Source organism: Narcine bancroftii, chromosome 9 (genome assembly GCF_036971445.1).
Source record: "Narcine bancroftii isolate sNarBan1 chromosome 9, sNarBan1.hap1, whole genome shotgun sequence".
NCBI lineage: Eukaryota > Metazoa > Chordata > Chondrichthyes > Torpediniformes > Narcinidae > Narcine > Narcine bancroftii.
The window spans coordinates 33,756,243-33,777,401 of NC_091477.1; the positions used below are offsets into that span (position 1 = coordinate 33,756,243).

At 37.1% G+C, this 21,159-nt stretch overlaps 1 protein-coding gene across 2 annotated transcripts in view; it reads right to left on the reverse strand.

The window, feature by feature from the left end:
* The window catches only part of LOC138743401 (complexin-2), a 228,586-nt gene that overhangs the window by 177,167 nt on the left and 30,260 nt on the right, over nucleotides 1–21,159 (reverse strand). The gene's annotated exons all lie outside the window — the stretch shown is intronic.

A 21,159-nucleotide genomic window follows, 5' to 3' on the forward strand; every position in this document is an offset into this window, starting at 1 on the left:
TAACTGACAACAATAATGGAGGAAATGTCCCAAGGTCATTGTGTTTCAGAATTCCCACAGCTGTTTTTTTTTTTGCAATAGCATTATCAGAAATTATGTTTTGCATAACTTGCATTTAATTGTGCGGCAGGTTAAGAACATATCTGGAAACTGATAATACTTATATGAATTGAATTTCAAATTTCATCATACTTCAGGCATTAAGTCAATCAGTTCTGAAGAATGATGTACATATATTTTGATAAATAAATAATTTAAAGGTATTATATTTTATAATCTACCTTTTAGAGTATTCTTAAAAAAATAACATGCCCAAAGTGGTGGACAGAAGTGAACAGAGAGACATAACATTTAAAGAAATTGCCACATGATAAAATATTCAAATATATTATTCTAAAAATAAGTTATTTGATTCTAATTAAATGAAGAAGAATTAAAAACAAAGACTTGAAGGTTTAAACTCTATTCACTTCCAGAATACAGTCATCATTTCCAATGTAAAATGGTCACAAAATAAAATGTATTGGAATTATCCAACAACATGGAGAAAAATGTATGCATAGTCTTTTGACTGTGGACATGTTTTGTGTGACATATGGTTGTCACTAACGCCAAAGTGAAATCCAAAGTAACAGAATAAATCATTTTTGTGGTTTGCTCTCCTTTAAGGATATTGAAAGCCTTATCGATGATTTTAGAGGTTCTACCATTTTCTAGACTGAATAACCATATACAAGCTAACCTTTGAGAAGAGTTTTCTCAAGTGTATTCTGTGGTTAGGTTGGAAGGAAAAAGGAAGGCAAGACTCCAGGAGGTGGGTTAATGATACATGGGGTAATAACTTCAGGAGTAGCTTATGACACATTGGTAAGTGCTGAGCCCAGTTTCCCAAAGGACAAAGTTTCAAAAGACAGTGGACATGAAGACTACAAAACATGAGCAAAGTATTTTAATGTGTGATTTACTCAACTCTGGCAGAAATATTTCTAATTGCTCAGCAATATTGGAGACAAAATGAAAATTAATAATTGCACCTTTAGCCATAGCCACTAGTTAAGAATATGGAAAATAAATAGCCTTTGGACATTCAGGACACATTAAATTAATGCCTGCTTCCTGCATTAAATCCATAGAACCCTACAGCACAGAAATGGGCCCTTCAGATAAACTTGTCCTTCCCTCAGTATATTTCAGCTTAATCCCATAGATCTGAGCCATACCATAGCTGTCCATATCTATTTACCTATCCAATTCTCGCTTAACTGTTGAAATTGAACCTGGATCCATCACTTCTGTTGAAAGCTTTTTCCACATTCTCATCACCCTTTGAATGAAAAAGTTCCTCCTGTTTCCCCTTAAGCATTTAATCTACAGGAAGGATGTGGAATCTCTGGAGAGGATGCAGAGAGGATGTTGCCTGGATTGGAAAATATGTCTTTGTGATGCAAAATAAACAAAGCTAGAGCTTTTCTCTTTCAAGTGAAGAAGGATGAGAAGAGACTTAATCGAGGTCTACAAGATTATGAGAGGCATAGATAAGGCAGACAACCAGCACCCTTTTCCCATGGCAGAACTAGCAAACACCAGAGGATGTGTGTACAAGGTGGAGAAATTATTAGGGAGACGTCAAGTATTTTATAGAGTTGTGGGTGTTTAAAATGCATTGCCAGGGGTGGTGGTGGAGGCTGGAACAATAAGAACATTAACAGACTCTGAGACAGGCACTTGGATGAAAGAAAAATAGAGGGTTATGAGGTAGATTTTTTGGGGGTAGGTATATATAGGTCATTCTATGTTCATCCTCATTCCATCTCCACAAGTTCTTATCTTATCCAACCCTGTCTATACCCTCACCATATTGTATACCTCTATCAAATCTTCCTTGATTGTCCAATACTCCAGGGAATAAAGTCCTCACCTATTCAACCTTCCCCGATAACTCAGCTCCTCAAGTCCTGGCAATATCCTTGTAAATTCTCTCTGTACTCTTTTAATCAGTATTAATACCTTTCCTTTAGGTAGATGATCAAAACTGCACACTATATTCCAAGTTTGGCTCCACCAATGTCTGAGACAACTTCAACCTAACATCCCAAATGCTATACTCGATACTGATACATGAAGGCCAATATGCCAAAACCTATCTTTATGACCCTGCCTACCTTTGATGCCACTTTCAAGGTATTATGCATCTGTATTCCCAGATCCCTCTGGTCTACTACACTCCACAGTTTCCTACCATTTACTGTGCAAGTTTTCCAGCTGGTCCAGATCCCACTATAAGCTTTGGAAGCCTTCCTAACTGTCCACACCCACTCCACTCCACACCCACTCCACCCCATCCCCAATCATCGTGTCATCTGCAAATTAGCTAATTCAATTTATGATATTAACATCCAGATTGTTGATAACCATGACAGACAAAAAGGGCCCAGCAATGATCTCTAATGCACACTGCTAGTCACAGGCATATATAGAGAGAGAAAAGGAATTCTCTTCTACCACTCTCTGCCTTCTCCCACAAAGCCAATGTCTAATCCATTTACAACCACATCCTAAATGTCAAATGACTGAACATTTTTGACCAATCTTGTCAAAGGCCTTACTAAAGCCATGTAGAAAACATCTATTGCCTTTCTTTCATCAACACTTCTGGTAACCTCCTTGAAAAACTCTACCATGCACAAAACCACGTAGCTATCCCGAATCAGTCCCTTGTCTATCAAAATACTTGTATATCAAATCTCTTACAATAGGTTACAAAACCTTCCATTCTTACCCACCTGGTCTATGACAATGTGGCTCAGTATGACAACAACACCATTTATAAATTTGAAGACCGCAGAGCCCACCTCACTGACAAAAGGCAAAGGAAGAAAAACCCAACACCCAACCCCAACCCACCAATTTTCCCCTGCAACCGCTGCAACCGTGTCTGCCTGTCCCGCATCGGACTTGTCAGCCACAAACGAGCCTGCTGCTGACGTGGACTTTTACCCCCTCCATAAATCTTCGTCCGCGAAGCCAAGCCAAAGAAGAGAATGACACCATGGTAGTGTGTTGCATAAAAGGGGAGATGAGGCAGCATAAAAGAGGGAGATTGAAAATTCGGCTGAATTGGGCGCCAACAACAAATTTACACTCAAAGTCACCAAAACCAAGGAGCTGATTTTAGGAATGGAAAACTAGAGGTGTGCAATCCAATGATCATTGGGGAATCGGGTGGAGAGAGTGAGCATAATTAAGTCCTTGGGAGTCACTATATCAGAGGCTCTTTCCTGGACCCAACACACTAATTTAATTTAAAAAAATTTAACCAAACAGCACAGTAACAGGCCATTTTGGCCCATGCCACCCAATTACACCCAATTAACCTACACTCCTGGTACGTTTTTGAACTGTGGGAGGAAACTGGAGCCTCCAGGGAAAACCCATGTAGAGATGGGGAGAACCTATAAACTCCTTCCAGACAGCGCAGGATACGAACCCTGGTCCCCATCAATGGCGCTGTAAAGGTGTTGTGCTAACCACGATGTCAACCATGCTGCCCACAATTGCGAAGAAAGCACATCAGTGTTTGGAGAGGTTTGGTATGGCATTGGAAACCCTGGCAAGTTTCTACAGATGTGTGGTGGAAAGTGTGCTAACTGGCTGCATCACCATCTGGTATGGGGACACCAATACCCCTGAGAGGAAAGCCCTGCATAAGGTAGTGGACACAGCCCAGGACATCACAGGCAAAACCTTCCCCACCATTGAGAACATCTATAGGGAGCTATCAGAGAGCAGCACCAATAATCAAGGATTCACACCACCCAGCACATGCTCTGTTCTCACTGCTACCATCAGGAAAGAGGTACAAGATTCACACCACCAGATTTAGGAACAGCTGCTACCCCTCCACCATTAGACTCTTCAACCACAAACATAGAGACTCATTTTAGGACTCTTAGTTTTGCACTTTATTATTTTATTTCTCTATATTGCACAGTCACTTGGTTTACATTTCTTAATTTGCTTTTGAGTACAGCTTTTTGGACTACAAATAAGTAGTAATTCTGCCTTGCCTACAGGAAAAAGAATCTCAGGGTTGAACATGATGTTTTGTATGTAATCTGAAAATAAATCTGAACTTTGCTTCAATAGCCCTTAATAACATTGCCCAAGGGTTGGCAGCATTTTTGCTTGTGTGTGCAAAGCTTGTATGTTCAGTTCCCACTCCAGTGACTTCACCATAAAAAGTATTCCAGTACTCAATATAATGAACTGATAGAGTATTTAATGCTATAATTCATACTGTGCTATCAAGATACCATGTTTCAGATTTATAATAAAACTAAGGATTGCCTGCTCTCCTAAGTTGTTTCATTTTGAAAGATGAACAAAAAAAGTTATAGCTGGTTTCTTGGCCAATATTTATTTTTCAAGTCATTATCACATTCTGTTAGTGGGAGATTGCTATGTGCAAATTGGCTGGTGCATTTCTTACATCACAGAAATTAAATCTGTAGATGTTTAATGGAAGGCCCATTCACTCAATGAATGATTTGAATCAATACTTGGAGTTTGGCATCTGGGCATACAATGGAAGCTTCAAATGCCTATTGCAGCTTGATAACAGAGATAAAAGTGATTCTGATTGTGGAGAGGAGATAGCATGAATTGAACAGTTTTTCATTTATCCTGTTGATCAGCATCAGCTCCAAGCCAATAGGATGCTTGCTGGAAACAAGCTGATGCACTGCAGCAAAAAATATGGAGAAAAGTTGTGGATTGATGACACATGATTGCTTAACACAATATTGCGCTGAATCTTGGCTACAGTAGACTGATTGGTTAAGTTGACCATTTCCTTCTGTTTTGTCCCCCTAGTCCAATCCCTCCCCACCTACATCCACAACACTTCACACCTCCTCAACACTTCACACGCCCTCCATTACTTCAATGACTTCCAATTCCCTGAACTCGACTACCCATCTGTACCATGGATATCTGATCACTACATATCTCTATTCCGCAAACCAAAGGTCTCAAACTCCTTTGTTTCTTCCTTGACCTCAGGCCTAACTAGTCCTCCTCCTGGGAGAACCTCAATAACTTCTTTGACTTATCTCATTTTCTCCAAGTCAAAGAGGTAGCCATGGATACTGTAAGGTAAAACATCATGAGATGGGAATGTGTAAGGAGTTACCCTGTACAGGGCTGTAACAAGATGTGAATGCATCCTTGTACTTACAAGATAAGAGAGACATTGATGGATTGAGAGGCAGGAAGCTAGCAGGGAAAGGATAGCAACAGTTTTAGTCATTGGACAAGTAATGATATGATGATGTTCTAAGCATGTATCCAAGGGTATAAAAAATCACCATTTTGCTGATAACGGCAGAATGCATTCTCCGACTAACATGGTTAGTTGCAAGTGTTACAATCCGGTAATAAAGAACAAAGAACCCTGATTTCGACTCAGCCTGGTGTTTGTCTCACTCATTCATGAACAAAGCAGACCTAACAATACCCACATGGGCCTCAGCTATGGCTACATGGAGCAATCCATGCTACAAGCTTACACAGGCAAGGTTCTCAACTCTCTCTCCATGGCATCAAAGACTACTTTGGTGCTGCACATGCACCCATGATGAGCTCATCGACTTTATCCACTTTGTTGCAAAATTCCACCTTGACCTCAAATTCACTTGGTCCATCTCTCGCAACACTCTCCCTTTTCTCAAACTCTCTGTCACCATCTCAGGAGACAAACTCTCAACAGACATCTTCTACAAACCCACCAACTCCTACAGCTACCTCGCCTACACCTCTTCACATCCTATCCACTATAAGGATTCCATTCCTTTCTCTCAATTCCACTGTCCCTGTCACATCTCTTTCAGGATGAGGTTTTCCATTCCAGATCATCAGAGATATCCTTCTTCATGCAAAGTGGCTTCCCTTCTACCACCATCAACTCAGCCTTCACCCCTATATCCTCCATTACCCACACATCTGACCTGGCCCCTCTTCCCCCATGTGCAACAAGGAGAGGATTCTTCATCCTCATCTACCACTCCACCAGCCTCCACACCAAATATATCATCCTTTGCCTTTTCTGCCACCTACAATGAGATCCTACCACAAGACGCATATTCCCTGCTCCTTCCCTCTCTGCCTTCTGCAGGGCTCACTCCCTCCATACTTCCCTTCTCTGTTCCTCCATTCCCACCAATTGCCCTCCTGACACCAACCCCTGTAACCACAGGAGATGCTCCACTTGCACCCACACCTCCTCCATTCGGAGTCCCACCAGTGCTTCTAAGTGAAGCAACACTTCACGTGCATCTGCAGGGATCATATACTGCATCTGATGCTCCTTTGTGATCTCCTATACTGGACACTGACTGGGAGATCGCTTCTTTGAACACCTTGACTCTGTCTGCCGCCATAGAAGGGATCTCCCAGTGGCCACCCATTTCAATTCCCCAACCAATTCCCTTACTAACATGTCTGTCAATGGACTCATGCACTGCCAGAATGAGACCACCTGAAAATTAGGGGTACAATACCTTATATTCTATCTGAGCATTAACATTGACTTCTTCGTTTCCACTAGCCACCTCCTTCTCCCCTCCAAGTCTCCTTTCCTGTAGCTCTTTCTCTCTCCTTTTCCCTCTGTCTCCTTTACCCCAGCTCTGCCCTCACAGAGCCAACTCCACCCCCACCCCCTCTCCATTAATTCTAACTTTTCCGTTCTCCTGTCCTCTCTCCATTTCCAGTTATCATCTTTTGCCTGTTGGTCTATACTCCTCCTGCTGCCATTTCTTTTATTCAGGTGCTGTCTTCTTTATCTCATGCTAAAAAGAAGGGCTCAGTCCCAAAATGTCAGTAATATTTTTTTAGCTCCTATGGACACTGAGACCTGTTAAGTTTCTCCACCATTTCTGTTTTTACTGCAATGTCAGTGCTGGCAGACATTTGTGTTTCACTTTGGAGCTACCTCTCAGAGAAGGCAGTCATTGATGATGAACCTCATCAGCAATGTCATCTTCATTAGAGGAACATAGAGTTTGAAGTCCAAAACCTACCCCAGTATTTAAGGTCTACAAAGGAGCAATAATCTCCACCCTCCTATTTGATTTTAGGTCATACAAAAACTACAGCAGACATCTCAAAACATGAGAAATACTATAAAAACTGTTGCAACAAAATTTTTCATTCCTCTGAGAACCAATATCAATGGCCAACATTGCCAGTATTAATTCCAATGGGCAGACCACATTATTTGTGTGCTCAATGGAAGATTCCTAAATCTGGCATTCTACTCCAAGCTCTGTCATGGCAAGGGATTACTGCATGGACAGTTGATATATTATAATCTTTCATCAAAAATTATATCTCTCCAACTTATGGCTGTTATTGATCCATAAGTCCTCAAAATGGAACACATAAGTTGGATAGAATTGAGAACTGTTGGGAACATGCAGAAGTCCTTTGCAAATGGCCACTTGCCCAAATTGTCAAGCACTTTTTGCCTCACATGTAACAGACCGTGGGTCCTGCATTGGTCTGTGACCACCACCAAACCAGTGAACTGGAAGGGAAATTAGCCATCATAGGTAGAAGGTTGTACTTTACTTTCCACATGACATCATTACAAAAATACATCAGTTTAGACATTTTCCATGTTTTGGGGTAAGAGTTCCAGATTTCTTTTAGAGTTTATGAGAGAGGTACCATGACATCTGCATAACACCATCTGGTTCTTCCATAATTTCAATTCCTCAATTATATTGAACTAGAAATTCAGGATGCAGAGCATATTATTATGCAACCTCAGCCATGTGACCTTCTGGGAATGTTATATAATTATGTTTAATTCATGCTTCTCCAGAAATTCAACCAGGTATTTACAGTTTGAATCATGTTTGGACCAAAGTCACCATCTCCCACATAAAATATACATACATAATGATGTCACTGGAAAAGCTTTGCCAAGGGAATATGGTTCTGAAGACACCTTGTTATTGGCTACTCCAAGAACATCAGGCGCATAAAATAGCTGCTTTCTTTATTAAATCATAGGTTGAAGGATATTTGCCAGATGAGGTTCCCCTGGGATGACAACCTGGCACCCTCTGGATTATTTTCTCACCTGCTCCTCTTGATGGGAGGAGGAGGGACGTGGAGAACATTAATATATGGGCTTGTAGAAACCTGCCCCAGAACAGGTGGCAAAGCTGCACAGTGAATTGCCATGCATCTGGCCTTGCATGCAGGGCTAGGGCTGCCATGAACCCTTTGAAATTTGGGATGTCAAGTTTCACTTAAAAGGAGGAGTTGAGAGTCATCAAACAGTTTACAGTCCTTTAAAGGAGTAGCCAGTGATATTGTCATGCAGTTTGGAGTAAGTGGTGATTAGGAGAAACTACAGAAGCAGTGGCTGAAGCCAGAGGTAAACAAACATGCTGAAAAAACTCAGTAGGCCACGCAACACCCATTGGTAGTCAAGGATAACCAATATTTCAGGCCTGGGCCCTTCAGCAGGTATAAGCAGCCACAGTTAGGTGCCTGCCTGTTTTTGCTTATACTCGATAAAGAGCCAAAGCCAAAAAATGTTGGTTACCTTTTACCTCCTATGGAAGCTGTGTTACCCATTGAGTTTCTCCAACACCCATATGTGTTGCACTTGACCCCAGCATCTGCAGACTTCCTTGTTCAATAAATAGAGGTAAACACTAGCTACTTGAGACTTTAGCTCTCACCCAGTCAAACAGGGTCCAAGAGACACATCCAGTCAGTCTGATCCTAGGGCTGAAGGACCAACTTTTGAGCACAGAGCAGAGCTAGTAATCATGTCAGACATTGTCCATTTGCCTGTGACTGAGTGCAGATTTGTATTGTTCTCTAGCCATTGGCCCAGTGCTGTTGTACTTGTGGGTAGAATTGTGTCATTGTATTACACTGGGTATAGTACTTGTGGGTATAACTCACAATATTGGAAAGAGCAAGTTTTCTATGATTCAGTCTGTCTAACAACATTATAAGGAAACAGAAAAATTAAAAACACCCTTTCTAACTGTGAAAGGGAAATAATTTATTCCATGAAATAGATTCTGGCTGTAGGGTATAGTTAAAAGGAACAGCCAAGTTTATAATCAGCTGTCTATTGTATAACTAATGCCTCGACTGGTCCAATTTTCCCCTTGAGTACAGATGTTTAAGCACATTAATCTAAAATTACAGTGATGCCCACAAAAAAATACAGTTGCCCCTCTGCTTGAATGGATCAGATATTGTTGAATGGCCTCACATACTTCTGGGTGCATTATTCACCATGTTGACCTGTGGTAAAATACTGATGGGTACATGCCACTCTCAGGCATGAACTGCATTTATAAATAGGTCTGTTGAGGAGTTGGTACATTTGCAACAGGTTGTAAGATTTTTGAATTACCACCTGGCCTCCCTCCCAGATTTTAATGTTGAGTGCAAGCATGCTTGTGTGAGATTGCCAGAAAAATAAGATGCTATAAAATACAGTGATTATTGAGGGGGCAGGAAGAAAATGAGTCCAACTTCATAACTTGTGGAAGTGGGAAATACTTGTCCTCTGAGAGGAATGAAGAAGGTGTGAGCAACTATGTTTAAATATAAGTGAATAGCTTCTATCTATTTTATCTGAATGATCTGGACTGTTGCCTTTGGAGATACCCCTGAAAGCATTAGCACATAATTTGAGGACTGTAGTCCTTTCCAAACATGGCATTTTATGTTGTTTATTTCCTCTTTCAATTATTTTATTTAAGTGCCTGTGCTTACAGGAGGCAGTTGGTTCCATAGAGTCTGCCCTAACCCCGGAGGCTTGCTGAGACTCAGCCCTCAGCATCCATTCACAATGGGGTGTGATGATCCTCCAATTGTAACTGTTTTCCCAGAGACTCAATGAACATTAATTGGAGGAGGGGGTAGGAATGGGTCATTCATATCCATATCTATATCATATCCATAAGCCATGGATATGCCCAACCCAGACATCCTAGTCCTGATCCAATTATTATTTGCCCACTCTATACTTTCTCTCTCCCAACCACCCTGATACAACCAAACTTATCTCAGATTCAGATTTCATACTCTGACTTTCCTATCTCCTACTTTCTTTCATGTGCTCCTCAATAGCTCAGTGCACCAAGAAGTATGTGAGGCCATTCAACAATATCTGATCCATTCAAGCAGAGGGGCAACTGTATTTTTTTGTGGGCATCACTGTAATTTTAGATTAATGTGCTTAAACATCTGTACTCAAGGGGAAAATTGGACCAGTCGAGGCATTAGTTATACAATAGACAGCTGATTATAAACTTGGCTGTTCCTTTTAACTATACCCTAAAGCCAGAATCTATTTCCTGGAATAAATTATTTCCCTTTCACAGTTAGAAAGGGTGTTTTTAATTTTTCTGTTTCCTTATAATGTTGTTAGACAGACTGAATCATAGAAAACTTGCTCTTTCCATCAAATAAATTCTGATATCAAATTTGTTAGGAGTTCTGCTTCAACAAAAAGGAGCTGGAGGGATTCAATTGGTCAGGTAGCATCCATGGAGAGAAAATGGTCCGATAACATTTTGGGTTGGGACCCTTTATAAAAAAACAAAAGTAGGGAGGAGAGATATACAGGGGGAAAGAAAGGGCAGTGCCTGGAGTAGGGTCAAGGAGATGGGGTTCTGGACAGAAGAAGGTGAGAGAGGTGGAACAATATTCCTCCAGTTATCTTTCTGCACCTATGATTCTAGTGTCTGCAGTCTATATGTTTCTCTAGGGGTTCTGTATGGATGGTTTTCAAAGTATGACACATCTTCTTGTACGCTCTAAATTTTCATCATGGTTCAGGATCTAGTTTGTTTTTTTAATGAATAACTGGTTATTTCCTCAATGAGATATTAGTCTCTGGAAAATATAGAGATAAACAAGAAAATTAAAAGTAAAATTAAATACATAAGAAATTGATTCACCTGAAGTCTAGCAACCTATTAAGAGCTATTATCTAATCAACTAATTATTTGTATATCCTTTATTCATATTTTCATTATTTCAAATGTATCCCATTGAGGGGAGAAAAGGAAAATAATTTGTTGATATAGCTCCTTTGATGGGATCCTTTAGCCAGAACCTGGAATGTTTCCATTTCTATGTCATGATTCAATAATTCTTTTCTCAGATAGTGCCATTGTTCATTCCATTCAATTACATTACAAGAATGTAGTTTCCAATGGCAACTCGATCAGTACTGAAGTCTCAATGCTGAAATGTTACAGAAAGCTACAGTTCAACTTCCAGCATGAGGTCAAATTCAGTTTGCAATGAGGGTCAAAATGTTTTGTTTTTGACCAATTTTGATAGGGTTCATAAATCTTCCGAGGAGTGTGATTGTCGATTGCGTGGTAGACAATTGTCAGTAGTTTGCGATTAATTACATTGTTGCTGTTACTTTTTGGAACACATTTTGGGAAAGGCTCAGCATTAATACCAGCCTTTTTCATATTAAATAATTTGACTCATAAATAGGTTGAAAATGTGAAGCTAGTGAAATAAAAAATGCCCTTTTACAAATATTTCTATAAGAATGTAGGTCACAGTAGATTATCTAGCTCGTGATCTTTTACCTCAGTGCCATTTTCTTGTACCAACCCCATAATCTCCTGATTCTTTTAATCAATTGCTATTTCTTGAATAGAATCACAAAATGATCCTGTGTGAAATTCCAAATGTTCCCTTTATGGGGGGGGGGGGGGGGATTTTTGTTCACCTATTCTGGCTGATCACTTATTTTGAGCTTTTAATTTCTGTGTTCAATCACTAGGACATGGGAAATACTATCCCTGCTACAATACTTCCCAAGCTCTGTAAGATGTCTGTACGCATCAATGTGATTATCTTTCATTCGGCTAAACTGCAGAGCTCTATCAGTTTCATCTTACCTTCATAGGATCATCTTTCCATCCCAGGAATTAAAACATTACATTTTTGCATTCCTTTATCCATGAGAGGCAAAATCTGAACACAATATTCCAAGTTTATCCCCTTATTTATTTGCAAGCCCTCCTAATTGCTTTTCATACCCTCTATGACTATTAGGATGACCAAGTCCTTCTCAAGACCAGCAACTTCTGATCTCTCACAATTTAAAACAAATATACTCTACTTTTTTTCTACCAAACTTGATGACCTGAAATATTTCCACATTATGCAAGTCCATTAACATCTATCCATTTCCCCAAAACCTCTGCATTCTTGACACATTATAGTACAGCTTTGTTTTGTCAGCAATCATGGATACATTAATCATTCAATGAACCTGTCATCCATACCATCAATACACATTGTGAACAGCTGGGGTAACAAACCGCACTGGTGCCTGCAGCAACTCAATCGTCACAATCTCCCATCCAGACAAAAAACCAGATTATTGCTCCTTTTGTTTTCTCTTTTGCAGTAATTCTACTGTTTGGCCAGTATATTTGTAGTGGCTGTATGAGTTTTAATAAAGGAGTGACTGACAGGTGGTAGATCAGTATTATGATTTTTGCATGATTTTTAGAGGAAAAAAGGTTGTTCCTTGCACAGATTAGGGAAAATTTATAATTATTCTTAAAAATGAGCTTGCATGGTTTTCTGTATCATTGGGCATTTGTGGTTGCCCTTTCAGTTCAACAAACTGAACTGATCCTCTGAGGAAATGCACATGTCCTGTTAATTAAATTTCAGTCTGACACTAATTTCAATTGGGGCCATTGTATAACCAACCACTAGTTTTTTGAAAAATGTATTTCTATTTGATCTTAATATCTTTTGCTTAAAAGTAACACATACATTGTTTCTGATTTTGGGTCTATTCGAATACAAGTACAGTACTACAGTGTGCAAATCCAGTCAGCAATGGTGGGTGTGTTTCATTTTTTTTTCTTTTAATGATTGAAGACCAAGGTACCCAGTCAGAAAATGATGCAGTGTCTTAATGTTCCATGTTGAATGACTGGGCTTTGTCTGGTTAATGCTTAGCTTTGTTCTTGAATATAACCAGATTTTCTTTTATGTAAAAAGAAGCAGTCACTTCATCAAGCTTTGGTCATTGATGTTTTTAATTCATTCTTGACACCATATCAAAGAACTTGGGAATAGTTGAAATATATTGAAAGTAGAATCATTTTATTTTTCTCTGCATAATCCTTATCCTTGTATGATTTAACAACATTAATTGAAAAATGCTCTTTCTGATAGTATTTCTGAACTAGACTTTAACTTTGAGTGCTAATCAAATTTTCAATAAACAGATAATCCTCAACGAGTTTCTATATGGCAATCGCTTACTCCATTAAGAATCATGAGTCTCCTACTGGCAAGAGCATTTTAGGCACTGCTCCAACCTTTTTTAAACTATATCTGACTTTTGAAGAGCTGTGTAACATTAAAAAAAGAGAGAAAGAGGACCTTTTGTTCAACTTCTGAAGATGTCTGTTGCAAGAAGGCGAGGAGGCAAAAAAAGAATGGAAAGAAGGATGAAGAATCACTGAGTTCCAATATCTCTCCATTATGGAATTAATGTCCAGAGCGGAAGCTGCCAAGTTGAGGTTCGGGGGGAAAAAAAAAGTGCTTGATTTGAGAGATTTAGTTGGGAGACTAATACTCAGGTTTTTAGGTATTAAAAAGAATACTTCTTTATTTTTAAACATATATAAACCTTTCTCTCTCTTCCTTTTCTCCCTTCTTTAGTGTTATCTACAATTAATGTAATTTGTGGATGCTAGTTGATATATGCATTAGTCTTATGTATTTTGATTTGAAACTCGATACCCGTTGTCTTTTTTAACTGTTTTATCTCTTTATTTCCTTTTCTTTTTAAGCAGACTTGTGTACTGTATGTTTTGTTTGATATTCTTTACGAAGGTTTATAGAGTTATTTTAAAATGGCAGAACATTCTTCTTTTATTTTTTTCAGACAGCTATGGTTATCATTCCTAGTGTTTATGAATACGAGTCTTAAAATTGTTTAGTTTCTGCGCCCATCCTGCTGGATTTGAGGCCACATATTTGCTGATTGCTGAAAACAAAGGCACACTGCCTTTGACCTTGTAACTAGTTGTTGCCAAGCAATGGAACGGATAGGAATGTGGGCAAAGTTGCAGTTTTATTTCAGAATGCAAAATACACACATTTTTAACATAACATATAACATAACAATTACAGCACGGAAACAGGCCATTAGGCCCTTCTAGTCCGCACCGAACCAAACACCCCTTTCTAGTCCCACCTCCCTGCACAATGCCCATAACCCTCCATCTTCTTCTCATCCATATACCTGTCCAACCTTTGCATGTATAGATTGATAGGTCTCTGAATAGACAGGTGTATCAAAGGTTATGGGAGAAGGTAGGGAGTTGGACTGAGTGGCAGAATGCAACAGCTCGTGTTGGAAAGACCTAGCAGGTTTGACAGGCAGAATGGCCTACTGTTCTTCTGTCTTATGGTCTTGCGTTGATTTATGTAGAAGGTATTGAATGTTAACCCATGAGTATATTAAAATAGTAGAATACTTTTCTATATATTTTTTTCTTTTCTGCTGTGAGAGTGAGAATTAAATATAATTTTGGAGACTTGCCAGTTGAATCCCAGGATTAGATTAGGTGTAGGTTAGCATGCAGCTCCATTGTGAAACTGTTCAGCAGTGAGAGGAGGGTGGAGCTTTGCGAGATTAGTTTTATTGTATCTGGGTAGCTGCGAGAGTTCACTCTTAAATATAAATCTGTTCCATATTTTGATCTTTGCCATTTTTTGGGTTCCTCTTCTGAATGTGGTCTACGCAAGCGCAGAAATATTTCCTTTTATAATGTTTAAATAAACTTTTAAATGGATGTTAAAAATTACAACTTTGTTTCTCTTAGTGTTAATAGCTTGAACCATCTAATTAAATGAAGAAAAAAAATTAAATGTTTCACGCCTATATTATCTTTGCGCAAGAGACACACATTTGTAAAGAGGAGAAAATAGTTTTTTCAAGTTCTGGAGAGGTTTGCAATTTCATTCCGTCTCAGTTTTAAGTTAAAGGTGTATCGATCTTTATTGACTCTAAAGTTCCCTTTGAGCATTTTAAAATTATTATGGATCCCATGGGTAGATTAGATACATTGAATAATAAAAAAAAAGGTTAATATATATGCTCCTAATGTTGACGAACTGGATTTTTTTTAAAGACAGTGTTTGCTTCTTTACTGAATCTAAATTTTAACTGTTGTCTTAATCCAATGATTGATAGGAATTCCTCTAATCAGATGCTTCCTAATAATTCTGTTACTTTTATTAACTTTTTTTATTGATTATGGCTTGGTTTATATATGGAGGCTTTTACACCCTAAGGACAAATACTTCTCTTTTTTTTTCCCTCATGTTTATCATAGTTATTCTAGGATTGACTAGTTCTTTATTGATACTCATCTGGTTCCCTTGGTAACAGACTGTATATAAGAAAAAAACCTCCATTTAAAAAAAAACAAATTCAATTGAGGGAATGTTAAGCTGACTCACTCTTTGGGGCACATTTAAGGCAAACCTGTGAGGACAAGTAATTTCTTATTCAGCAGGATTAAGGAAACATATGAAAGAACAGTTTCTATTACTGAATTTAAAAAAAAAATTAAAGACATTTATATAGAATACTTGAGAAAACCTAATATGGATCTCTATAAGGAAAGAATATAATTCCAAATGCAATATGATTAATTATTAAAATATCCTATTGAGAGACAATTGTTTAAATCAAAAAGTCAGTTTTATGCACATGGAGAGAAATCAGGTAAATTATTAGCTGGAGAATTCAATGCAGCTATGGCTAAAAGACAGATACCTAAGATTCATGAAGGAGATGGCAATATTGAATATGATCATGCTGAAATTAATAAGGCATTTCAGGATTTCTATTCTGATTTATATAAAACTCAATTTCTTAATAATACCATGGATAGATTCCTGCAACAATTGAATATTCCTAAAATTTCTTCTAATGATCAACTTTTTATTGGAAGCTCCAAAATATCAGAAATGGAAATTTTTAAAGCTATTACCTTGCATCAATCTGGCAAAGCTCCAGGCCTGGATGGTTATACTGTTGAGTGTTTTTTATAAAAAAAATGCTTTGCTAACATACTAATGCCTTGGTTGTGTAGGGTGTTTAATGATTCTGTATCTCTTGGAATTTTGCCATGGTCATTTTATGAAGCATCAACTTTGTTAATTCCTAAGAAAGATAAGGACCCTTTAGTTTGTGCTTCCTACAGACCAATGTTGTTGTTGAATGTAGATTCCAAATTTTTTTCTAAGATTTTAGCTTTCAGATTGGAAAACATGCTTCCCCAGAATTTCTACAGACAAAACAAGATTTATAAAGAATTGTTGTTCACGGAGAAAAGAGTCCAGTCGGCGTTGATGTGGTAAGCAGCGAGCCTGTGCTCGCCGTCTCCTCGGCACTTGCGGCATGACACGAAGAGCAAGTTAAAAAAAAAAGAATTGTTGTTCACATTTTAATATCTGTAGGTTAATGAATATTATTTACTCACTAACAACTAAAATTCCAGAATGCATGGTATCATAAGATACAGAAAATGCTTTTGATAAAGTGGAATGGAAATATCAGTTTGAAACTTTGGAGAGATTTAATTTCAGTTCTGGTTTTATTTCATGGATTAATTTGATCTATCATACTCCTGTTGCTGCAGTAATTACCTATAATCAAAAATCCTCTTAATCTGTTTCGAGGAACGAGACAAGGTTGTCCATTAAATCCTTTATTATTTAACCTTGTCTGAGAACCTTTAGTGATAGCACTTTGTGACTCCAGTGATATTCAAGGTATTAATAGAGGTGATGTAATTTATAAGGTATCTTTATTCCATATTCTGAGAAATCTATTCCTTTAAAGCTGACCTTGTTTTCTGAATTCAGTATTTTGTTTCAGGATATAAATGAATCTCCACAAGAATGAACTATTTCCAATGAATATGCATGTACCTATCTATAAGCATATACCTTTTAGAGTGGTTGAAGAACACTATATATCTTGGGGTTAAGATCACTAAAACATTTAAAGATTTATACAAACACTTTCTAGATGGTCTCGATTGGTCATAACTTTAATATAAATGCTATCAAGATGATAATTTTACCCAAATTTTGGTGTATATTTCAAGCAGTACCAATTTTTATTCCTGAATCATTTTTTGACAATATTGACTCTATAACTTATTCTTGTATATGGAATAATAAGAATGCTAGGTTGAGCAAATTTCATTTGCAGAAATTAAAGAAAGATGGTGGTATGGCTTTACCCAATTTTAGATTTTATTATTGGGCAGTTAATATTTGATATATTATTTTCTGGGTATATTATTCTGACAAACCTGAATGCCCTCATTGGACAGATTTGGAATTGAATTCAGTAGCCTCTTTATTGGGAGCTGTTCTTTCTTTTGCAATTTCTAAGATTAGTAGACATATCTTTAACCTAATACATAAACATAAATAACAGATTTGTTTTCAATTTTGCAAATTTTTTGAAATAATTTTTTTTTTTAGTTTATTAAGACCTATTTATCTCAACTATTTTTTTTCTCATTGTCATATTGGAAAAGCAAAAGAATTGTGTATTTTTCAGATCTGTTTATAGATGGATGCTTAAAGCCTTTTGATATATCTAACAAATATAATATACCTAAGTCACATTTTTAAAGATATTTCCAAGTTATAAGCTTTTTGAATAAGATATTACCTCACATTCCTATATCATATCAACCTGATTTGGTTGATACTCTTTCATTTGAATCTTTCCATAAAGGTTTAATAGCTAATATTTACAATAATTTATTAATATTGCAAATGATCTTTAATGATAAAATTAGAGGAGCTTGGGGATTGGAACTTCAGTCACTTCTCCCAGAGGGACTTTGGGAAAAGATTTTTGGAATAGCTGATACCTTTTCATTATGTGCTCGACCACATTGATTCATTTTAAAGTGGTATATCGGGTTCATATGTCGAAAGATAAATTGGCCCATATCTTTCCTAATATTAGCCCTTCGTGTGATAGACGTAAATCATGTGACCACATTAACGCATATGTATGGGAGGAGTATTGGACAGATATTTCCAAGACTTAGTCAATTATATTGGGTATTAGATTGCAACCTAATTTATTGACTGCTATTTTTGGAATTGTAGTTCCAAAGGTGACTTGAATTCCCAATTCTGCACATTGGGTTATAGCCTTTACTGAACTGTTGGCCAGAAGAGCTATTTTATTAAAATGAAAAGATCCTAATTCATCTACTTTGATGCAAGAGTCTCTCAATTGATATCATGTTTAAGTTTAGAAAAAAATTAGAAGCTGCACTTTTGATACCTCTTAAGTTTGAAGAGACTTGACATCCTTCTATAATCTATTTTTGTACAAGTCAATTTGTAATTTGATTTTACTTTCAAGGCTATTCTGGATTTTTTATTGGCAAGAACCAATAAATAGATAAATAATTTGTATTGATCTGTCACAGTGAACTCTGTTTAGGCTGCCCAGCCATTTTTTTGTTTGTTTATTTTGGTAGGTTAGATTGGGTTTTAACAATAAGTTTTGTTTTCTCTTTTTTGAATATTCCAAATTGAAGAGAAAGGGATAATATTGTTCAATATGTTATATGTTGTATTATTTATTGCAAGATATTGGTTCCTGTTTTTACTATTCGATTCCGTATTCTATTCTCCTCATGTATTGTTTACAATAACGTTTAATAAAAAGATTGAGAAAGAAAGAGAATCACAAATTCCTATTTGTATTGTATTTGATTGATTCCATGAATCATGGGATACCCAAATTAATTTGCGCACATTTAATGGTGAAATTAAATCCTACTGATTAAACACGCATTGGCAATTTGACTGCAAATTGATTGCTGTCCAGATAAAGTCATTTTGAAAGGTTTGTTTTCAAATGGTTGGAAATGTAAGTTAATGGGAGCTGTTAGACAAAATTAAGACTCATTGCATATTTTGATATTTCAATTGTACTACACAGGCGTATATAGCATAGTTTAGAACAAGCAACAATGGAGGGTCACGTGCATCTCCCCCTCCCCCCCCAAGTCGCCATCTTGTTCCCCCCCCAACCCCTCAGAATCAAATGGAATTAAAGATAAAATGTAATTTAAAAAGAAACATCCCCCTGACATTTCTTCCACGAAACCCAGTTTGGGAAACACTGTCTTAGAAGATGGCTGATATTCCAAATCTTGGTAGACTTTTCAAATGTACCTGGACACATAGCTGGAAATTAACATAAATACAATGAATGTAAAGAAAGCAAATTCCCACCAGTGAGTTAAAAGGGAATAGAATTGCAGAGGGACTTGGGTGAATCTATATAACCTTATATTTTGAGAAGACTGCTTTTTTTTTCTGAAAACTTGCAACCCTGAATGCATTTTAAGAATGTCAATAAATTGCTAAACAAGTAATGTCTCAGGTGCACTTAGTCTCAAGGACAAGGAGCAGCAGCATAAAGGATTTAGTGGAGTAGCACTGGGAATGATAGCTTTCAGATGATTTAAATTTTGGAGAAGTTGGAGTTGTTCTCTTTAAAAGTTTAATATGGAAAGAAGAAGAATCAAAAATAAGTGGAGCTTGTAAATAAAAAGGTGATACTATAATCTTGGTGAACTTTGCTGTTTACATGGATGGGAATGGACAAATGAAATTGGCAAAACATAATTTGAACAATGAGTTCACTGAATTCATTGGGGAGCAGAATGCCATGTTGTAACCAAACAACAGGCTATTTTAGATCTTGCCTTGCACAACGAGTCAAAATTAATTGGTAATCTCATCACATGGAATACTCCAGGGTTTAAATAGGAATAAGAATTTTGTACTGAGTTTGAAACTAACATACTTAAGTCAAAAACAAAAGGCTTAAGTGAAGTTGATTGCTGATGAATGAGGGGAAAAAATCGACTGAAGTAGTTTGAGAAATTAGATTTAGAAAATATGACAGGAAAGAAACAAAGCCAGTTATTTAGAAAAAAAAAATCTGAATTCATAATTTTTCTTCTATTGGATTCTTTTCAAATGAGAAAAGTGATGAAAAAGAATCCTACTGTACTAGAGGAAGGAACTTGGAATGTTTTCATAATGAATAATAAACCTGAATATTGGAATAGTTTTAGAAGGCAGCTGACAAAGTGTGAAGTAAGAAAACTGAATAAAAGATTCAACTCACAAGAAAAGTAAATCAGATTGTAAAAAAAAAATCTCCACTAGCTTGAAAGCGAAGAGGCCAGCAATGGTAAATTTAGATCACAGGCCTATAAAAGGAGATGGAGAAGAATTTGCACTGTGGAATCTGGAAATGGCCTACTCTGTAAATATTTTTCATTGTAGGTTAAGCATTCTAGAAATTAAAAAAAAGACTCTAGTGAGAGATGAGTTTAAGTAATTAATGTTAGTGAGGAAAAGATGCTGGAAAAGTTATAGGAATTAAAAGCTGAAAAATCACCTGCATCTAATAGTCAAAGAGTCCATAGGGAAAGAGAACACCTCCTTCCATCACCTCAATTCCTTAGACTCGGGGGGGGAAAGAAAATCATTAAGTGTGAAAGTGGCAAATATAACATCACTGCACAAGAAAAGAAGGACATGATAAAATAGGTTTGTGCAGCTTAGTTACCCTGATATAATTGGAATATATAATTGAAGATGTAATTGAATCAAGAAAAGCAAAGTTAATAGGAATTGGTAAAAAGGACATTTGTTGGGGAAAATGTTGCACAATATCCTGCCAATTTGAAAATTGCTCGTGTCAAACTTTGCCTCAGGCGTTCATTATTATATTGGTAACTTGGAAAATGAACCAAGCATAATGTTTCTAAGTCTGCTGATAATTAAAAAGCTAGATGGGGATTTAAACAGTGAGGATTAAGTTACAAATCTAAAAAGTGGTATGGTGGATTCAAATGTGGGGAAGGAAGAACGGGAAAGCAATCTGTTTTGGATGCTGTGTAATAAGCTTAGCATTCATGGAAATTTTGATATCATCAACGTAAATTGTTATCAAGTCAACAATGAGGAAAATTTCTTTTT